We start from the raw sequence: 20,144 nt of genomic DNA on the forward strand, positions 1-20,144 counted from the left end.
GCAGGGAGGGGGTTAACCTTGCCAGGCGGCAGCTCCCAATTCCCCCCCCCCCCCCCCGCCCACTATTGTGCCTCCCCCATGCTAGAATCATGCATGAAGGGATACAAATACAATAAAGGGTTACAGAGAAGATATTTAACAGCCACGTTGTACATGCAGGTCCCATCCTCCAAGCAGATGCAGTGCTCTCTCCAATCTCAACTCCAGGCTTTGTAAAATCACCACCCGCCTCCCACCCAAACAGCACCATCCATGCCAAGAAACTGACATGAAAAAATAAAAAAAATATCTAAATACCTTAACGGGTTACTGGAGCCCAAATCTATATTTGAGCTCCTAGCAGAAAGTTTAATCACCCATCTCTCTGGTAGCTTAGCAACTGCGATCAATAGATTTTTCAAGCTTCCCACTGGCCAGACATTCTAAGGTGGGGAGAAGGGGTTATGCCCCTCTGTTCTTTATTTACCCATCAGCCTATATTATGCAGAAAGCAGCAAGAGGAAGAAGACTACCCCAGAAGCAGAAGGAAGAATTAACCCTCAAAGGTGGTGGCACAGTCAGATCCTGCCACCATAGATAATAAGACCTCTACCATACACAACATGAAATCAAAATAGCAGTTTTCAGTGGTCTTGAAGTATTTGCAGTTCAATACTAAGACTGTGGAATTAAAGCAGCCATGAAGTCTTTGAACAATGCTGTCTAGGAGGGTCCACCCTAAGAAAAGCTACATTAAAATGCACCAAAAATTCCTACACAACTATCAAGGATGGATTTTGGCCAGCCAACAGTCAATGCCCACCTGTTCAGTCCATAGAGGACGTACAGAAATTAAAGTAGCACCATCCTTAGTAGTTCACTGCGGACAGAGGTGACAAGTCACTGAATGCTGGCAAGTGTGCTCAACCCATGGCCCGCTGATGTGGCCTACAACCTCAAACCAGGAAAGCACATGCCCATTGATCTGGGATGGCAGGTCAGAAAGCCCAGATCATGATCAATGGGTTGTGGACACGCCATCCTAGAGCATCAATGTATGGAACTGGCGCCAGCAGCAGAGAAAGCCGGCGGCCGTAGGGGAGCTTTTATAAACTGCACCACACCTGCAAGATGTAATAGAAATCTATGGCTCAATGCAGCTAACCCGCAGGGGCACTGAGCCTGTATCTGTGGTGCAGGTAAACCGCAGCACATCAATGTGTAAGCAGCCTTATATGGGCTCAGGGCAGCAAGGGTTTACATTTGTAGTTTTGGGGTGGAGGGGCAATAAAAATCCCAGATTGTAAAAAACAGGGCACTGGCTTTGGTTCTGGGCACCATATATCCTCCCCAAATCTGGAGTAGAATGGGTGTATCAAAACCAGTGGGTTGTGTGGGCACTGTGCCTAAAAACCTCAATGGAGTGCCAACATCCAGCGATAGGCATCAGAAGCTCATCTCCTTCTGCCAAGATGCTCTTCACATCATCTATGGGTAATCTAACCATGTTGCAAGAATGCAGTGTTTACAGTTCAGCATATTGCATTACTTTATTGGCTGGGGGCTTCATCACAGCAGACAAACCAGATAAGCATTTTGAATCCCAGAGATCTGCAGACAGTGTGTCATACAGAAGACGAAAAGCTGAAATCCAGGCAAACTGCTATATACACAGAAAAAAAAAAAAAAAAACAGTATTTGTCCATCCAAACCTGAGATTTACACTGCCCAGCCACACAGCAAACTAGATTGTGCCCCTCTACCCCATAGTTAAGCAACACGTACAGGATGTATCCCCCCTCCAGCCTGGGACTGGACAGGTAAAGTGGTTGTAAACACTTGCAAACCACTTTGACCTACAGGTAAGCCTAGATTAAGGCTTACCTGTAGGTCCAATAAATATCTCCTAAACCGTATAGGTTTAGGAGAGATTTACAAAAAGAAAGGCACCGCTGTCTATGGCGTATGCGCCGTAGATAGAGGCGCGCAGGCGCACTGAGCACACCGCAGATCACGACGATATGCCGCTTGCGCTGGCTTCTTTGCACATGCGCGGGAGTGACGTCATCGCGGCTCCGACGCATCACAGCGCCAGAGCAGCGAGACCCGGAAGTCACTCCAGGATACATGGCAGCAGCGAAGATAAAGGACGACCGCTTTGGGGGCTTCGTTCTCAAGTAAGTTATTCATGATGAGCTAGTATGCTATGCATACTAGCTCATTATGCCTTTGCGTTGCATTTTTTTTTTTAAATAGCCTTTACTTCCTTTTTAAAGTGGAACTCAAGTCAAGCCTAGTTTGGTTTAGACTTCTAAACTCAATTAGTCTTCAAAAAGCTCCTCCTCCCCACCTCCTAACACCTATGCTGACTAACCTGTGTAAGAAAGGTATATACTTACCCATTTTCAGCCCATCCCTGTCCAGTCATGTGATCCCCTGCGCAAGCCAACAATAGCTGCAGAGGAGTGGAAACAGCAGTTGACGTCTGGAATACCTGGTAGTGGCGACGTCATCCATAGGCTCCTATGGCCCATCCGTTGTCTGCTCCCCTCTATTCCCCTGGAGCCTCCATGGTTGGCACAGGGGAATAGGATCACAGGACGATACTGGGGCGGGCTGAAACTAAGCATGTGCATCTTTTACACAGGTCTGCATTGTTAGGAAGAGAAGGGAGCATTTTAGGACTAGTTCTGTTCAGCCTGGAATTCCACTATGTTGCTGCCAGTAGTTTTGTGCACAGGTTTAAAGTAATTTTAGGCCTGAAGATTACATAAAACCCCCATTTTCTGAAAGCAGACATTCTATAAAATAGTGTAGACTTTTTAAAGACATAGTAATGCATTCATAAAAAGACTATATAGTTTTAGAGCACCCGAAATGCAATAAGTTACCCAATTTTTGGTAAAGTATAAAGATGAGGGCATGCTGAGTAAATGGATACCAAACATGTCAAACCTTAAAATTGTGTGCACCAATGAAGTAGCGACAAACTACAATACCCCATTTTCCATAGGCAAAGCGTTAAAAAAAAAAACCAACCTCCAGGCGAGCAGTTTAGAGTTGCTCATGAATGGACAGAATTCTCACTCCAGAAAGTGCAGGGCGAAATGCAATGTATAGCGCAATGTGTAGGGGCCTCTGATGGAGATTGGTAGTCACGGGTGTGTGGAAGTGATCCAGCAGCTGGATCACAGTCCATCTGACAATCAGCTTGCCATATTCAGGCTCATTTCACACTTGTGCAACTTGCCATGTGACTTTGGACATCAAAGTCACAGCCCATTCTTTTCAATGGCACCTGTGCAAGTTGGTGCAACTTTGAAAAGGCGCCTACGCTACTTTGCAACTTTAATCCAGAGAGTGCAATTGAATGACTTTGGAGTGATGCAAGTGTGGATGAAGTCTTACCCCTGAAGCTGCTGGAAGGAAAAAAAAAAAAAAAAGAAAAGAAGCATAAAATGCTCATAACCGAGGAATGATTTGTTGAAATGAATGGTCGGGTGACTGGGTTCCCCAAGACATTTCTGAAGCAATAAATGGAGTGTTCCATGTGCAATCAGTAAAGTAATCAACCTATCTCCAGTCTCTGCTCAGCACATATGGCCTAGTATAACCCAGATAAAGTGAGGTCGCTTAGTTCAGTCCCTCGGCACGCAGTTTTACACTTTAACAAGTCTGTTTTGATTACAAAATATTTCTTTCAGAAGTTGAACCTTTTCTGGTTTTGCCAGTTAGTAATGCAGTTCCAGGCAATTCTCACTGTACTTAAAGTCCAGAGAAAATAACCCCGGGGGGAATTTGTAGATGACTGTAAAGACATTCTAGTGTATTTCCACTAATTCTGAGCTTCTGAGGATTACAAAGGAAAGTGCTGGAGTACTTTCAAAAAATACACAAAGCTGCGCAAACCTTTGCTAGCATTTTTTCACACTGGTGATAAACACTGCCCTCTGAAATACCCATCACTGTGGATCGCTATGCAGAGGGCAGTTATAGCAGCAGTTTGTCGAAAGGCCAGTTCACATTGCAACACTGCACCGCAACCGAGGAAAGATTGTGTCTCATGGCTGCCACAAGGTCCCATTCATCTCAATAGACAAATGACAGGCATCTTCGTTGTCGGTTTTAGAACTTTGATGCAGCTCCAACCATTTAATACACCACTGAAGAGGTTGTAAAGACTGAAGGTTTTTAGTCATGCATGGAATGTATGAAGGTAAAGAAGAGAAAACCTTCAGTGTACAGCTCCCCTCATTTACCTAAACCTGATCCAGCCATGTGCATTAGCCGAGATGCAGCAGCAGAAGCCATAGGCGCCAAATGTCAGTCAGTGAGACGGCAGCGGAGGGCAGGGATGAGCTGCGCTCTAATAGAATCAGAAAGGCGGCTTAGGAGCGAGCACGCGCAAGCGCCCCCACAGCAAGCAGAGGCACTTGGCAAGGAAGGGGGACTGGCAGGGGACCCAAGGAGGAGGATCAGGGCTACTTTGTACAAAACCATTACACAAAGCAGGCTAGTGACTTTAAAGGCATTTCCTTATAATGTAAGCAGTGTATGGGCACTTTCACACAGGTGAACCCAATCAAATCGCCCAGTCTCCTTTATGGAGCAGCGGGTGTCAAGGGACATCCAATCCTGTCCACTAAAAATAGATAGACGGGGATCCAATCAATCTTCAATCTAATGGATCGGATCAGAGGGCAGTCAGGTGTAAGCAGACAGGCAGATTTACATTCGGCCCCCCATATAATCGAGCGGGCTGTATGTCTGCTCTACATAAGTGGAGTGGACACAGACCAGCCATCTGACTACACAGCAGAGATCACCTGACAGATCCTCCAATGAGCAAGTCAACTCCAACGGAGCCCATCCCATGTGGAAGGTGCCTTAAAGCAGAGTTCCACCCAAAAGTTGAAGTTTCACTTATCTGCCAAGTACTCTCACCATGGCGACACTACATGGCAGTTCGGCACCTCTCCATCCCCAGCCACTGGGCCATTCAGAAAGCGCAGAGATCTTCACGCATGCGCAGTAGGGAACCAGCTGTGAAGCCCCAAGGCAACATCAGCTGGCGTGCCGACATCGCTGGATTCCAGGACAGGCAAGTGTCCCAATATTAAAAGTCAGCAGCTAATGACTTAATTTTTTGCTGGGGGGGATGGGGGCTATACGCCGTTTTGAGTACCAGGACTTAATTGTCTCTTGTAGTCTACATCAGCGCTTACTTAGACCAAGCAGTAGAGGAGGAACAAAGAAGCCACTGAAATGCATGGCAGTGCTCATGTGCTGCAAGGTACACCCTGAATGGAGGCGGGAACAGACCAATAACATAAGATCATCAATCTGCTACTTCTCTGTTCAATCACAGGCTGGAAGGAGGACAAGACCTGGTAACTGAGGCTGAGGTCAGATTCACAAAATTGCAGATGGCAATTTGGTTGCCGATTGGTTGAAGTTGCAGGCAGGATTGCTAAAATGCTGTCTGTCCCTATGGAAACGCTCTCCCTAGTGTTTGATACTTGTTCCGAGAGGCAATTCAGTTGCCGCAGCTGGAGAGGAAGTGATTCCAAAGACAGGCAGCCTCTGAGCATTCCCGATTTTGTCACTAGTGCAAGTGTCCCATGTCTGACAGCCTTAGGGCCTAGTCACACGGGCAGACCAATCAGGTCAGCCTGTCTTTTTAGGCTGACCCGATCAGACTCTCCATTGCCCCCCTACGGAGCAGCGGATGTAAACTGACATGTATGTTTACACCCGCCAAAATTCGATAATATCAGCCAAAACAGACAGACGAGGGACCCGTTCCCCAGCAGTCTGGTGGATTGAATCGAATCACAGTCAGATGTAAATGGACAAAGGGTCAGTTTACATCCGATTGCCCCTAGAAAAAAAAAAAAGTGGGCTGCATCAGCTCTGCATAGCAGCGTGGAACAGTCCTTCGCCCGCTTAGCGAATATCAGAGAGATCCCCCTGTTAAGCAGGTGGATCCACTGGCAGAGTCTACCACTGAGAGAACCCTTACTGCACGGCAACAGGGAGAAAAAACCCAGCTCTGGAGTGAAAGGGCTATGTAAATCTCATCACTGGATGGACACATACAAATCCTTTGGCAGGTGGGGGGGGGGGGGGGGGGGGGGAACACACACCATTGCAACTGGGCTCAACATGAGTCATGCCCACAAATTGGGCTTCACGGGGGTAGCAAAATATATTTTCTTCATATTTTAATAGTCATTAACCACTTAAGGACCACCGCATGGCAATGTACGTCGGCAGAATGGCACCAACAGGCACAAGCATGTACGTGCTCGCCTTCCAGAGGGTGGGGGGGGGGGGGGGTCCGATCGGACCCCCACCCGTTGGCTGCGGCGGTCCGTTTCGTTTCAGGAGCGATCCGGGATGAGGGGATGGCCGTTGGTTTCTGGCCATCCCCTCTCGATCCCTCCTGGCGAATGAGAAGCTTCCCCTGCCTGCGAGAACACATAGTAAGTGCACCAAACACTACACTGACATGTAGATACACATAGACACACAAATCACCCCCCCCCCCCGTCACAGTGTCACTGATTGCAGTGATCATTTATTTACTGATCACTGCATTTAGTGTCAGTTGTGACAGTAAAAACTGTCAGGGCAGTGTTAGGTCCAAGGTAGCCCCCTACCCCCCCTCCAATAAAGGTTTAAAAGCCCCTGATTACCCCTAGAGTTAACCCTTTCATCCTTTTGCCAGTGTCACTAAGCAATCGTTTTTCTGATCACTGCATTAGTGTCACTGGTGCTGCTAGGTAACTAGTTATTTTTTTAGGTTCACCGCCAGGTTTTATAGCGCTAGGTACCCCATATACTATCTAATAAAGATTTTAACCCCCTGATTGCCCCTAGAATTAACCCTTTCACCAGCGATCACAGTATAAGTGCCACTGGTGACGCTGGTTAGCCAGTTATTTGGGTTCCCCGTCAGGTTTTTATATAGCGTCAGGGACCCCCATATACTACCTAATAAAGATTTTAACCCCGATTGCCCCTAGTTAACCCTTTCACCAGTGATCACCGTATAAGTGTTACGGGTGACTCTGGTTAGTTCGCTTTTTATAGCATCAGGGCACCCACCATTACCCAATAAAGGTTTAACCCCCTGATCACCCGGCGGGTGATATCAATTAGGTTTTAGGGTCAGGGTCTGCGTCGCCCCAGGCAGCGCTAGCTTAGTGCCAGTACTGCTAACACCCACGCGCAAAGCATACACCTCCCGTAGTGGTATAGAATCTGAACAGATCAATATCTGATCAGATCTATACTAGCATCCCCAGCAGTTTAGGGATCCAAAAAACGCATTGTTAGCGGGATCAGCCCAGATACCTGCTAGCACCTGCGTTTTGCCCCTCCGCCCAGCCCACCCAAGTGCAGTATCGATTGATCACTGTCGCTTACAAAACACTAAACACATAACTGCAGCATTCGCAGAGTCAGGCCTGATCCCTGTGATCGCTAACAGTTTTTTTTGGTAGCGCTTTATATTTAAATCCTGAAGGCGGTGCTTGGTTTTCGTGGTCCCGTATGCGGCTAGGCTCCCAAAAAGTCCCCCACATGTGGTATCCCCGTACTCGGGAGAAGCAGCAGAATTTATTTTGGGGTGTGATTTCACTTATGCCCATAGCATGTGTGAGCAATATATCATTTAGTGACAACTTACTGCAAAAAAAAATTTTTATATTCCTGCAACTTGTGGCAAAATATAAAATATTTCATGGACTCAACATGCCTCTCAGTAAATAGCTTGGGGTGTCTACTTTCCAAAATGGGGTCATTTGGGGGGTTTTGTGCCATTTTAGCATTTTATGGCCTTCAAAACTGATAGGTAGTGAAATCAAAAATTTGCACCCTTAGAAACCCTGAAGGCAGCGATTGGTTTTCGGGGTGCCGTACGCGGCTAGACTCACAAAAAGTCCCACATATGTGGTATCCCCATACTCAGGAGAAGCAGCAGAATATATTTTGGGGTACAATTCCACATATAGCTATGGCATGTGTGAGCAATATATCATTTAGTGACAACTGTCAACTTTTGTGTGTCATCAATCACTTGGGACAAAAAAAAAAAAATTCAATGGGCTCAACATGCCCCTCAGCAATTTCCTTGGGGTGTCTTTCCAAAATGGGGTCATGGGGGGGGGGGGGGGGGGGTTGTACTGCCCTGCCATTTTAGCACCTCAAGAAATGATAGGCAGTCATAACTTAAAAGCCGTGTAAATTCCAGAAAATGTACTCTAGTTTGTAGACGCTATAACTTTTGCGCAAACCAATATACGCTTATTGACTTTTTTTAACTAAAGACATGTGGCTGAATACATTTTGGCCTAAATGTATGACTAAAATGTAGTTCATTCGATTTTTCTTATAACAAAAAGTAGAAAATATATATATTATTTTTAATTTTCAGTCTTTCCTTTTATATCACAAAAAATAAAAAAAATCCCAGAGGCAATCAAATACCATCAAAAGAAAGCTCTATTTGTGGGAAGAAAAGGATGCAAATTTCGTTTGGGTACAACATTGCATGACCCCGCAATTACCAGTTAAAGCAGTGCAAAATTGTAAAAAGACCTTTGGGCCTTAGGCGGACAATTGGTCCGGGGCTGAAGTGGTTAGGTTGGACCTCTTTACAATTTTTAATGCTCATGAGAGTTTGATGACTATTTTAATCTTTTACTAAAGGACTGGAAGGATTTGCCTCAATGACCAGGCCATTTTTTGCAATACGGCACCGCTTCGCTTTAACTGACAATTGCCCAGCCGTGCCATTCTGCCACAGTACAACTGCTGCAGATAGTTGGCAAGTTGTTAAAGGGGTTGTAAAGTCAGAAGGCTTATCCTAATGCATTAGGATTAAAAGCCTTGTGTGTAGCAGCCCCCCTAACACTTGAGGTCCCTCTGTCCAGCAATGTCCATGAGCGTCTCAGGCGTCAGATGCTCCTTCTCGAAACAGCAGTGGTGCCATTGGTTCTCAGTCATGAGAGGGAGAGATCCACATCTGAATGGACACAGGGAGCCAACACTCAGCTCAAATGCCCCATAGCAAGCTGCTTGCTTTGGGAGCATTGAACAGGGAGGGGCCAGGATCACAGAAGAGGCACCCGAGAAGAGGAGGCTCTTGGCTGCTCTGTGCAAATCCACTGCAACAAAGCAGGCATGTATAACTTTTATAGGCAACACACACAAGCCTTTACAATCACTAAGCAGCAAAAACATTGGCGTTTTCTCAGTATAGCTTTGAGAATTCTCAATCATGCAATGTGGCAGCAGGTGGTGAGTGCATGGCCACAGAGGATTTACCCGCAGTCACAGGCAGTCTAGTGTCAACCTGCTGCACCAGAAACCTCACCCTCGCCGATCACTGGAACACATCTACAGCTGGCAAAACAGGCAGGAAGGAAATTATTCAGCACTTCTGGCCAACTGTAAGCTAGCTGGCATGAGAAACTAAATTCTGAATAGGGAAATACAATCGATACGTATGGAATGAGAGGATCCAACTGATGAGTTCACTTTTAATATTTAGGAGCCGTCATCACAGAAACCCAGGTCAGGCAGTTAGCGATCCGGAGGAATGGAGAGTAGAACTGCCAGCAGCAGAGCGCTCAGAGGCACAGAAGCTGATGGAGTAGGAACTGTTGCCTATTATGTCAGATGCTAGGGGGTGTGGCAATGTGTTTCAAGATGGTAATGCCTCTTTCACAAGCATGCCTCAAGTGGCAGGCACTGCCCATTTCATCTTCCAGCACACGTCCAGTGAGGCCATCAAGAGCCCACCAAGTTAGCCTTGACCCACATGAGAATGGAACACCTACATCAAGTAAAACCAAAAAAAAAAAAAAAAAAAAAAGATGACCCCTGCATACCAGCTAGAAGCTGGTCGTTAAAGGGTCCGCCTAGCCAAAAGGTAATTTCAGTTGCAGGTCAAGGAGTTACTTGCTAGCTTATAGTCTACACGCCCACCTTGAAATATTCCTACTCTTTCCATGCCCAACCAACTGCTTCCTCTCTCACAGAAAGACCAACGTAATAACGATTATGAGAGCGTTTCATCTAGCCACTAAATTGAAAACATTCCTTAAACTCCAGCATGGAGGCTATAACAGAAAGCGGGAATAAATCTGAGGAACCTTGCGATTTTCTGCAGCTCCAGCTGTGTCCTTATGCATACAGAGCTCCAAGTGTAAACATGTGCGTGGATATCATGTACAACCTTCGTGTAAACAGGGTACAGGGGAATATGTCCATTCTTATGCATGTTTAGAGTCAAACATTCCATATTCCAATATGCATGAGCCCCATTTAAAAGGGAAACACTAAAAGGTGTTCGCCTTTACACTCATTCTCCCACCCCCCCCCCCCCCCATCACATCTGAGCAGCCCATGTGACTATAGTCACACATGTGGGTGTATACACAGTGGAAAATGACCGCCCACTCCCTCCTAAATACTCTATGTAGATTAATGGAGGTTTCACCTCCCACTTACTCTAAGACAAAGGCTGGCAGCCTGTGACTGGCAGAAAGCCACCCACACCATGTTACTACCAAAAATGTATTTATATGACAAATTAAAAAGTTTGATATTTTTACTCTGTAGTCAAAAGCCTGTTTTTATTTTGAACATGTCACCAGCAGAGGACTAGAAGCTCCCCCTGCTTATATTTCCCTGCAGACAGGTGATCTGGGTCATGCGACAGCTGTATATCAAGGGGGGAGGGGGTAAGGGTTTTTTTGTTTTTTTTAACTACTTTAAATACCAGGCACTTAGAACCCCTTCCTGTCCAGCCAGCTTTCAGCGCTGATGTTTAAATAATTGCGCGGTCATGCTACACTGTACCCATTTTTTTATAATTTTGTTCCCACAAATGGAGCCCTCTTGGTATTTGATCACATCAGGTTCTCTTATGTAGAAAAAAAAAAAAAATTAAACATTTTGGGGGAAAAAAAATGTGCGTTATAACATTTTGTAAATAATTATGTTTTCTCCTTCACTGATGGGCACTGATAAGGCGGCACTAATGAGGTGGCATTGATAGGCATTGGGGATGGGCACCGATTGGCAGCTGCCTGGTGGTCTAGGGTAGTATACCTTGTGGTCCAGTGTGGTAGCAATCCATGGTGGTCCTGGGTGGGCATTCAAAGTGGGGCTGCGCTAATCGGCCCAGGTTTTCTAATCAGCGATATCAGCAGTAATGAGACAAAATAGGATAAAAAATAAAAAACACACAAATGTTTAAGTACAAGTCCACCCAAACACTAAAATGTTTACATCTACAGACCTGCATGATCTAACACTAAGCCATCTAGTCCTGTAAAGAAGAAATCCATATACACCCCCATTTTATTTAAGCTAATCTGACCCAATCCCAAACTGGGCTGTCAGCTTCGCTGTGGATGCGGGTGCAGAGAACATAGCCGACAATGTAAGCCCCATAGTAAGTCTATGGATGACGTCACTGCCCATTCATCTTACAGTGATTGTTGGCTTCATCCTCTGCAGGAGGCAAGACCAAATCCGCAAAAAAAAAAAAATTATATAGCATTTCTTCTTTATTGGGCTAGATAGGTTCTTATATTGTGGATGTCTCCAGACGTAGCAATGTTAGTGTCAGGATGGACTTATCCTTTATTGTCCACTCTGAAAACCTCACTAGCGACTCATTGCCATAATCACACCATCCTAGCAGTGCACACTGCAAAAAAAAAAAAAATCCCATAAGACCATTAAAGTTACTAAACCCACAACAGTAAAATCAGTCTTGTATATGCAGTAAAGCATGCTCCTTATACTCACTGTGGAATCTAAGAGGTTAACCCTCTGCATTGTGTAAAAAGGCCGTTTGATCATGTCTTCTCTGATCCTCCTTTTACTGTCCCCAATACATTTCCTGGTAATACAGAGACAGGCTGTACATACTCCGTTTAGTGTAAATTGATAGAGGGTTTTTTTTTCTTGAGAGGGTGCATGTGATCGGCACAGGGCCAATCAGCACTGTCCAGATAGAGGGGCAGAGGATTTGTATCCTGACAGGTCAGAACAGAATGAAAAACTTGACACAAGCTTTAACCAGACACCGATATACGTCACCATTCTGCTATATGCCGATGAGAAAAGGTATTTAGCAGGTTATATTTACTAAAATAGTTGCATTTCTGTGTACTGTAGACCAGATATGGGTGGCATAGTGGTGTAGTGGGTAGCACTTTCGCCTAGCTGTAAGAAGGGTCGCTGGTTCGAATCCCAACCACGACACTACCTGCCTGGAGTTTGCATGTTCTCCCTGTGCCTGCGTAGGTTTCCTCCGGGTACTCCGGTTTCCTCCCACACTCCAAAGACATGCTGGTAGGTTAATTGGATCCTGTCTAAATTGTCCCTAGTATGTATGAATAAGAGTTAGGGACCTTAGATTGCAAGCTCCTTGAGGGTAGGGACTGATGTAAATGTACAATGTATATGTAAAGTGTTGCGTAAATTGATGGCGCTATACAAGTAACAAATAAAATAGTGAATACAGGGTCTTGGATTTAATAACTACCACCAATTCTGCCCTGATTCACATCTCAGAGTTTGTGATTACACAGCAGCAATTAGAAAGTGAGGCTTACAACATGCTAAACCAGCCAGAAAGCTCAGGCACAAAAGCTCTCACTTATGTGTCAGTGTTTCATGTAATTTTAGAGAGACACACCTCCCTGCCCCAGGGGCAGAAGGGAACCTGGAGAGGCCATGCGTAGCGCAGCGTAGGAAGGCGTCACACACATCAATGAGCCTCAATTACAAAGACAACAAGATTACCGCCTGGCTTTTACTGAACGGGCACGTCATGACATCCACAGCAAATCCTCGTCAGCGTCACATGACTTCCTGTTATCAAAGAGCCCTACACACTGCTGCTGGCAGCTGGCCCATCATTCAGTAGGGGTGTGTATATAGTCCTAAACCATGCCGAGTGGATTACGTTAAGATCTACTAGGATTGTAACGTGGCAAACCTACAATGCAGGTTTAACCACATGGATTACCAGGAGCTAGCAAGCAGCAGTAATGCAACGTACCTCCAGCCAAATGGCTATATACACGCTTGTAATATTTACATGTTCACCATATCTGCCAAAATGTGTCATTCTGCCCAGCTGCCTTGCGAGTCATATCTACCAAACTGAATCATGACGAAAGGAGATACTGCTATACCAGCTCTCCACCTCTAAGGTCAGCTCACCGGTCTAAGGCATTGCCTTCAAGCTACCCAAATGTCTCCACCTTCCAACAAACCTGTTGTGATCACTGCACCAGAGCCTGGCAGGCTCACACACACAGTGCAATCTTCCAACTCAACCTGAACTCACGTGCAGAGATTTGTCATTTTATTAAATGCAGAACTGGACAAATCTTTATTTGCAGGGAGAAGTTTAAAATAAGTATGGGGTTTTGTTTTAAGAATCATACTTGCCTAGGTGGATGCACCATCAGTCCCCCCAACCAGCTCTAAGACTGAGAGCCGAGCAATCGAACACCACTGATCGCTCGGGTGGGGGGGAATTACCTTAGTGTATAGAATGCATGGAGGTAAAAACATTAGAAAGTGGCTGCACTCCTGGAGTTTAGCTAAAGATGAATTACAGAAAGAAAAAAAAAAAAAAAAAAAAAAAAAGACTAATGCCAAATGCTCTGCTTCTCAAACCCGAATTGTGAACTTATCAGAAACAGCTGACAGCACTCAAGGCCATACACATACCAAACCTGACATACTGACCGCCAAACATCTTTCCAGCAAGGTAGTATTTAGAGTGGTTTGTTACTGAATATGATCTTTCAAGAGCCCTGGCGCCCAACCTACAGCCCTGTGACACTTACTGTGGAGCCCTCTGGGCCTCTGCTGACCATTAGGTTTTCCTTGCTTATGTACTGCAGTGAAATAGAAATATTTGACCGTTCTATAGTAGATAAATGGTTTGGTTCCTTTACACCATCTTACTTTTTTCCCCCTCTGATTCTTTAATGTATCTTGTCGAGAAGAGCATCTTCAGTAATTGTTAAAAAGGGACTGTAAGGAGCACAAATGTAGAAGCAATATATGTAAAGGGACTGCAGTCCCCTGAAGCATGTCCCCAGTAATGCCTAGACAGTGAGTGTCACTGTCCCCACCTCTGCACTTCATCCAATCAAAGAATGCGTCGCATTCATTCAGAAAATGGAAAGCATTCTCTGAATGCCGCTTGTGCCCAGCAGCCAAACTCTTGTGTTCACAGCAGGCCAGACGTTCTATTTAATAAAAAATAAGGATCACTGCTGTGCTGCCACGTGTTTGCATTCAGCCAGCTTTAAGGAGCTAAGAGACCATGAAAATCTTAAGTGCAAAAAATAAAAATTATATAATATATATATATATATATATATATATATATATATATATATATATATATATATATATATATATATATATATATATATATATATATATATATATATATATATTATACACACACACTTTGCTAAAAAAAAAAAAGAAAAAAAAAAAAGCTTATCGTCACGATTGCATACAACCATGTGGAAATATTTATAGTTGATACACCGTAGTCACACTGTGCCAAACAGGTCTCTGGTATCTAAATGACCTAGTTGTGAAATGTATTTACTTAGCATGCTTTTCTGGGCACAGTGGCCAAGATAATCTTCCGCTATGTGGAGAAGGTAGTGAACAGCATAACATCACCCAAGAAAGCTTTTAAAGGGTCAGATATGGTTTGAAAACTGCATATTGCATCTGATATTTCTACAACGCACACTGCAAATGAGCATTGGGGATGAGCTTGTGTGCGTTTGGATCCTAGTCCCTGAACCTATGCATGCCAGAGAGTGGTCACCTGTAGTGGACCAATCATCTGCAGCTGGGGCATTCTGCGCTCTGCAGCTGCACGCATACGCAATGTGTATACACACAGCAGTGGGGAGGGGAGGGGAATGCCTTGGCCACAGATTGGTCCAGTACAGATGACAGCTTCCTGGCAGGCATGTGATTGAGACTAGGAACCGAAAATCCCCAATCAGGCTAAGCATAGCAATACTTCAGCTTTATACCCCGGGGTTGATTTACTAAAAAAAAAAAAAACTGGAGTGCAAAGTCTAGTGCAGCTCTGCAAAGAGACCAATCAGCTTTCACATTTGAATCTTAATTGAAGCAGCTGAGATAAGAATTTGATTGGTCTCTATACAGAGTTGCACCAGATTTTGCACCCCCAGTTAAAGTAAATCAACCCCTATTATCTACAAAGTTCTGGACACAAACTGGCACCTTCAGAGTGTATCTTGATAAACCTGCGGTACAGAAGTGTGGCTGAACTACAGAGTAGAGATAGGGAAGAGAAATCTGCATTTTCTAACAAGAGAAGCTTCTGCATTTTGAGTAATTGCTTACAATCATGCTTTCTGTTATTTAAGAGTGCAACATGTGACCTTCACCTTCAAAGAGGTTAAGGGAATCCATTATCATATATGAACGTCATGTCAGGCTTGGTAGTACCATCATACAGCTTGTTCCTTTCAGTCTATCAGTTGGGTCTGACAAAGATTTATAAGTTCAACGCCATAAACCAGAAACAATTTTAGTTTGGCTGTGAATACATTAACACATTAACTTTTAAAACGGTCCAATTTATAAGCACCTACGTGCCTCATTATATTGTCTTCCTGTAACCCCTCAGAAGAGGAAAGGGTCATCATTCCGAACCAGCCCTAGATCTTTCAATTTACTGCTTGTCAACAATCTAAAATGTTTAAAGCAGTAGTAAACACCGCTTGATCACCAGTACCTACAGGTAAACTCACCTGAAGGTACAAGGAATCTCTCCTAAACATGCAGTTTAGGAAATGTTCACTATTATTGCAGCTGGTGATCGAGACCTCTCTTATACCAGTATGTATTCTTAAAGAGGAAGTAAACAATGATGAGTTGACTTCCCCTTTCATTCCTTGCAAAGGTAAAGCATAATGGACTACTATGCATCGCATAGTAGTCCATTATGTGTCACTTACCTGACAGGAGCCAGCGAAGTCACCGCTGTCCCCTGTAGTCCGGCGCATCCATCTTCTCTGTGGGTCTCGCTGCTCCGCTATCATTCGGCGAAGCCACGATGACGCCACTCCCGCGCATGGGAGCCGTCGGTGACGCCACTCCCGCACATGCACACGGGAGCCGCCAAGTGCGGCATAACGCCGTTGACGGGTGCCGCGCTCAGTGCGGCGTTGTTTACGGCGCATGCACCGTGTTATAAGGGTTTACAACCACTTTAAAGGCGTTGTAAAGTTTTTTTTTTATAAACAAACATGTTATAATTACCTGCTCTGTGCAAGGGTTTTGCACAGAGCAGCCCCAAACCACCTCTTCTGGGCCCCCCCCCCGTGGCACTCCTGGCTCCTCCTCTTGAGTGCCCCCATGGAGAGCCTCTTTACGCGGGGGCACTTGTGTGGGCGCACCCAAGTCCTGCTGCATCCATTGACAGACAGGACTCAGGCCGCTCCATGTCACAGGATTTGACTGACAGCAGCAGGAGCTGCTATCAATCTGTCCAATGAGGACCCGAGACAACAGTTGGAGCCCTCGTTCCTGTAACAATTGGTAAGTAAAAGATGGGCTGGGGGGCTGCTGCACTATAGAAGGTTTTTCACCTGAGCCCAGGTTTACATTGGAGCGATCATGCGATTTGAGGGATCAAATGACAAAGTCGCAGCCTATTGGAGGCAATGACACTGTTCCTTACAGTTCGACAGATTGTGCCACCGCACTGATTTGCAAAACTAGTTCCTGGACTACTTTTGCCAATTTCAGGTGCAACTTCAATAGACATCTGTGCATGAAGCCACACAGACGTCTATCAAGTAGCACCTGAAATCGCACTGCCCTTACTACTTTGAAATTGCGCTACTTCAAGTGAAGTGGGTGCAATTTTAAAGTAGCATCAATGTGAACCAGGGCTTAAAGCCTAGAATACGTTGAGGTGAAAAATTAAGGGTTTACAACCCCTTTAACTCAAATCAAGTCCCTTCTATTGCTCTGCTGCAATTTTTTTTTCTGAATTCCTGTTAGAGGGTGACTACATTTATTCTCCACTGTACATAGAAATGTAGACACCCTCTGCTATGCACTCCTGAGATGGACTATGGATAATGGGCTGTGTAGTGTGCATAAAGCAGTGTACATTTGATTTTAGGTCAGGCAACACATTGACACCTTTGCAACCATTGTGCTACCTGCTGGTTGTGCACCTTTACCTTTGAGGGGGTGGGCTCCCTCTAGTCCATCTGCCTTAATCTTATCAGAATGCATGTGCTTCCACTGTGAAGCCTATTATAAGTTAGCGATAGGACTACAGATACCAGGGTGCCTTGCTGGTGCTTTGTAGCTTATGCGTGCATTTGAAAATTTGTGCTACTAAACCCGTTTTAAACGCATACTGTTAGACAGGTTAGTCTGGTTGGGCGCAGGCTGGTTGGTAAGTAGAGCTTGGAATTCTCCTTGGATTTTTACCTTGGTCCTTTGTTATATGTTGCCTTCCAATGCTCCTTGCTGTAAGGGCCAGTTATAGGTGAGAGCAGTGGACTTTTGTACAGCTATTGTGCACTGCTTGTTCTAAATGTAGTGGGTCAAATTGATGTTCATTTTCAACCACAGTGGTGGAAAAATTTGGAAATAGAAAACTTATCAGTCAAAGGAATTTTCAGACAGTGTATGTGGTTTTTGTTTTAGAAATGAAGTGAAAATTTCAAACAAAATTCTTTCATTCAGCGAATGTACAAAGATTTTTCATCTGACTATTCTCACCTGAAAATGTATCCGTGAGGCCAGCATAAGGCTCGGTACACACCTATGCAGTTTTTGCTTTTGATCTGTTTCTGCAGTGCTTTTTGCTGTTCGTTTTGATTTTTGCACACGTGATTTTAGGGCAATTTGCGTTTTGCATTTCTTTGGGCAGATTAAAAAACACAAATTGCTGTAAAAACGCATTACATTCTTTTTTGACCCTTTCCAAAGATGCAGTGGCTGAAAAAAGCACAGATATGAAGGTGTCCCATAGGAAACCATGAAACTGTAGTACGAAAAAGCACTAACATACAGATGTGAACCAGGCCTAAGGACGTTTAGTAACATAATGGGGTTAAAAAGACTAAAATTATCTATTTATAGTACAAAAAAAAAAAAAGCAAATAATCACTACTGGAAAGGGGTTCTTTTACTGTAGAACAGTGATTTACAGTAGTGATTTTTGTACTGTAAAGGGGTCATTTTAGGTTTTTTTTAACCCCATTATGTTACTTGCCGATCGATTATGAAATCGATTACTATTTTCATAATCGATTAGTTGTTTTAGCCCTAAAAAGTTTAGGAGGTAACAGAACATGTTAGCAGAAACAAGACTATCAAGTGAAAATATATTACAAGGCCATTAAGTAGATTTATATAGATTTGAAATTTATTGTCACTTTACTGGTAGAAAATGAAGGCCCCTAACCTGCCCGTGTCACAAGTGACCAAATCACACATAAGAGTTTGCACATTAAAGGTGTTTACTTAGCGGCTTCCCTGGAGATTAGTTTTAATAACAGCGGCAACAGCGTTTTACTTGACAGTCCAGGCACCACACCTTGCTCCTAATCTGACATTATGTAAACGTGATACCAGTTTTATAATGGCTAAATTTCAGGCCAACGAATACTATCAAAACAATACGTGGACAGGTGGGTGGGTATTGTCATTCTCCACCTTCGTTCAGAAAATGCAAAGAGTTCTTTGAAGGGCGCTTGTCATCTTGTGTTCAGAACACAGCAGGGCAAATGCTCAGCACAGGATCCAGAAGCTAGTGAAGATCAATAGAAGCGGTGTCTAGAGATATTTTCAGCTTGCAGGCTCATCAGCCAGGTATGGTATATATTGTACATAGTGACATGGTTTTAAGCTAGACCAACGTAACAGCTATAAAACACCGGGAATTTTTTTTTTCTTTTTAATGGCGGTATTGCATCTCTATCTATACATCTACCAATTTAAAAATCAAAAACCTGCAAAAGAAAACCCAGTTAAAAATTTGAAAACCAGGCCATTTCTGGCACTTTGCTTATAAGTTTAAATTGGTATTTTTTGCTAGAAAATTACCTAGAACCCCCAAACAGTGTTAGAGTCCGATGCAAACAAAAAAAAAAAAAAATTATACACTGTTTATTACACACAAAATATAATTTGTGTAGGGCTGCAACTAACGATTTTCATAATCGTTTAGTTGGCCGATTATTCTTTTGATTAACCGGTTAATAACCTTAAAAAAAAAAAAGCGTACAATTGTTAAATATGTAACGTTAAAAAAAATAGCAATTTATTCAACCACAGTGATGCAAAAATTTGGAAATAAACTGCTTGGTGAAAGGAATTCAGACAGTGTGGTTTTCGTTCAGAAATTACATTCATTTTAAAAACAGAATGTTAAAAACAAGGGAAAATTTCAAAACATTCTTTCAGCGAATGTACAAAGATTTTTTGTCTGAAAATTGATCCGTGTGGCCAGCATAAGGCTCGGTATGCAGTTTGCTTTTGATCTGTTTCTGCAATGCTTTTTGCTGCGATTTGAGTTTTTGCATTTATTGGCCAATTTGTTGTTGGGCAGATTAAAAAAACAAAACACAATTTGCTGCAAAACCCATTACATGCTTTACTGCAGCTTCTCCATTGAAGTACATTGAAACAAAAAGCATTGTTTTGCATTAAAAAAAAAAAAAAAAAAAAAAGTCCCTGACCGTTTCCAAATACACAACGGCTGAAAAAAAAAGCATAGATATGAACATGTCCCATAGGAAACCATGTAAATGAACTGTAGTGTGTTTCTGCAAAAAGCACCAAAAAACACAGATATGAATCAGGTCCAAGACGTTTAGTAACATAATGGGGTTAAAAAAATAAAAATAAAAGTAGCCCTTTATGCTACAACAAAAAGCAGATAATCACTTCTGTAAAGGGTTCATTTTTTTTTAACTATAGAACTGAAAGCGGTATTTACAGTAGCGATTTGCTATTTTTGTACTATAAAGGGCTCATTTTAGTTTTTTTTTAACCCCATTATGTTACTGGCCGATTAATCGATTTCA

The 20,144-nt window shown here is 43.7% G+C and overlaps 1 protein-coding gene across 2 annotated transcripts in view; it reads right to left on the reverse strand.

Annotated features, from left to right (window-relative positions):
* Positions 1–20,144, reverse strand: part of RIMKLB (ribosomal modification protein rimK like family member B) — a 66,355-nt gene that overhangs the window by 23,344 nt on the left and 22,867 nt on the right. The window lies entirely within an intron of this gene.

The sequence above is a fragment of the Lithobates pipiens genome, unplaced genomic scaffold (assembly GCF_037356315.1).
Source record: "Lithobates pipiens isolate NorthernLeopardFrog02 unplaced genomic scaffold, aLitPip1_a1.2 Scaffold_25, whole genome shotgun sequence".
NCBI lineage: Eukaryota > Metazoa > Chordata > Amphibia > Anura > Ranidae > Lithobates > Lithobates pipiens.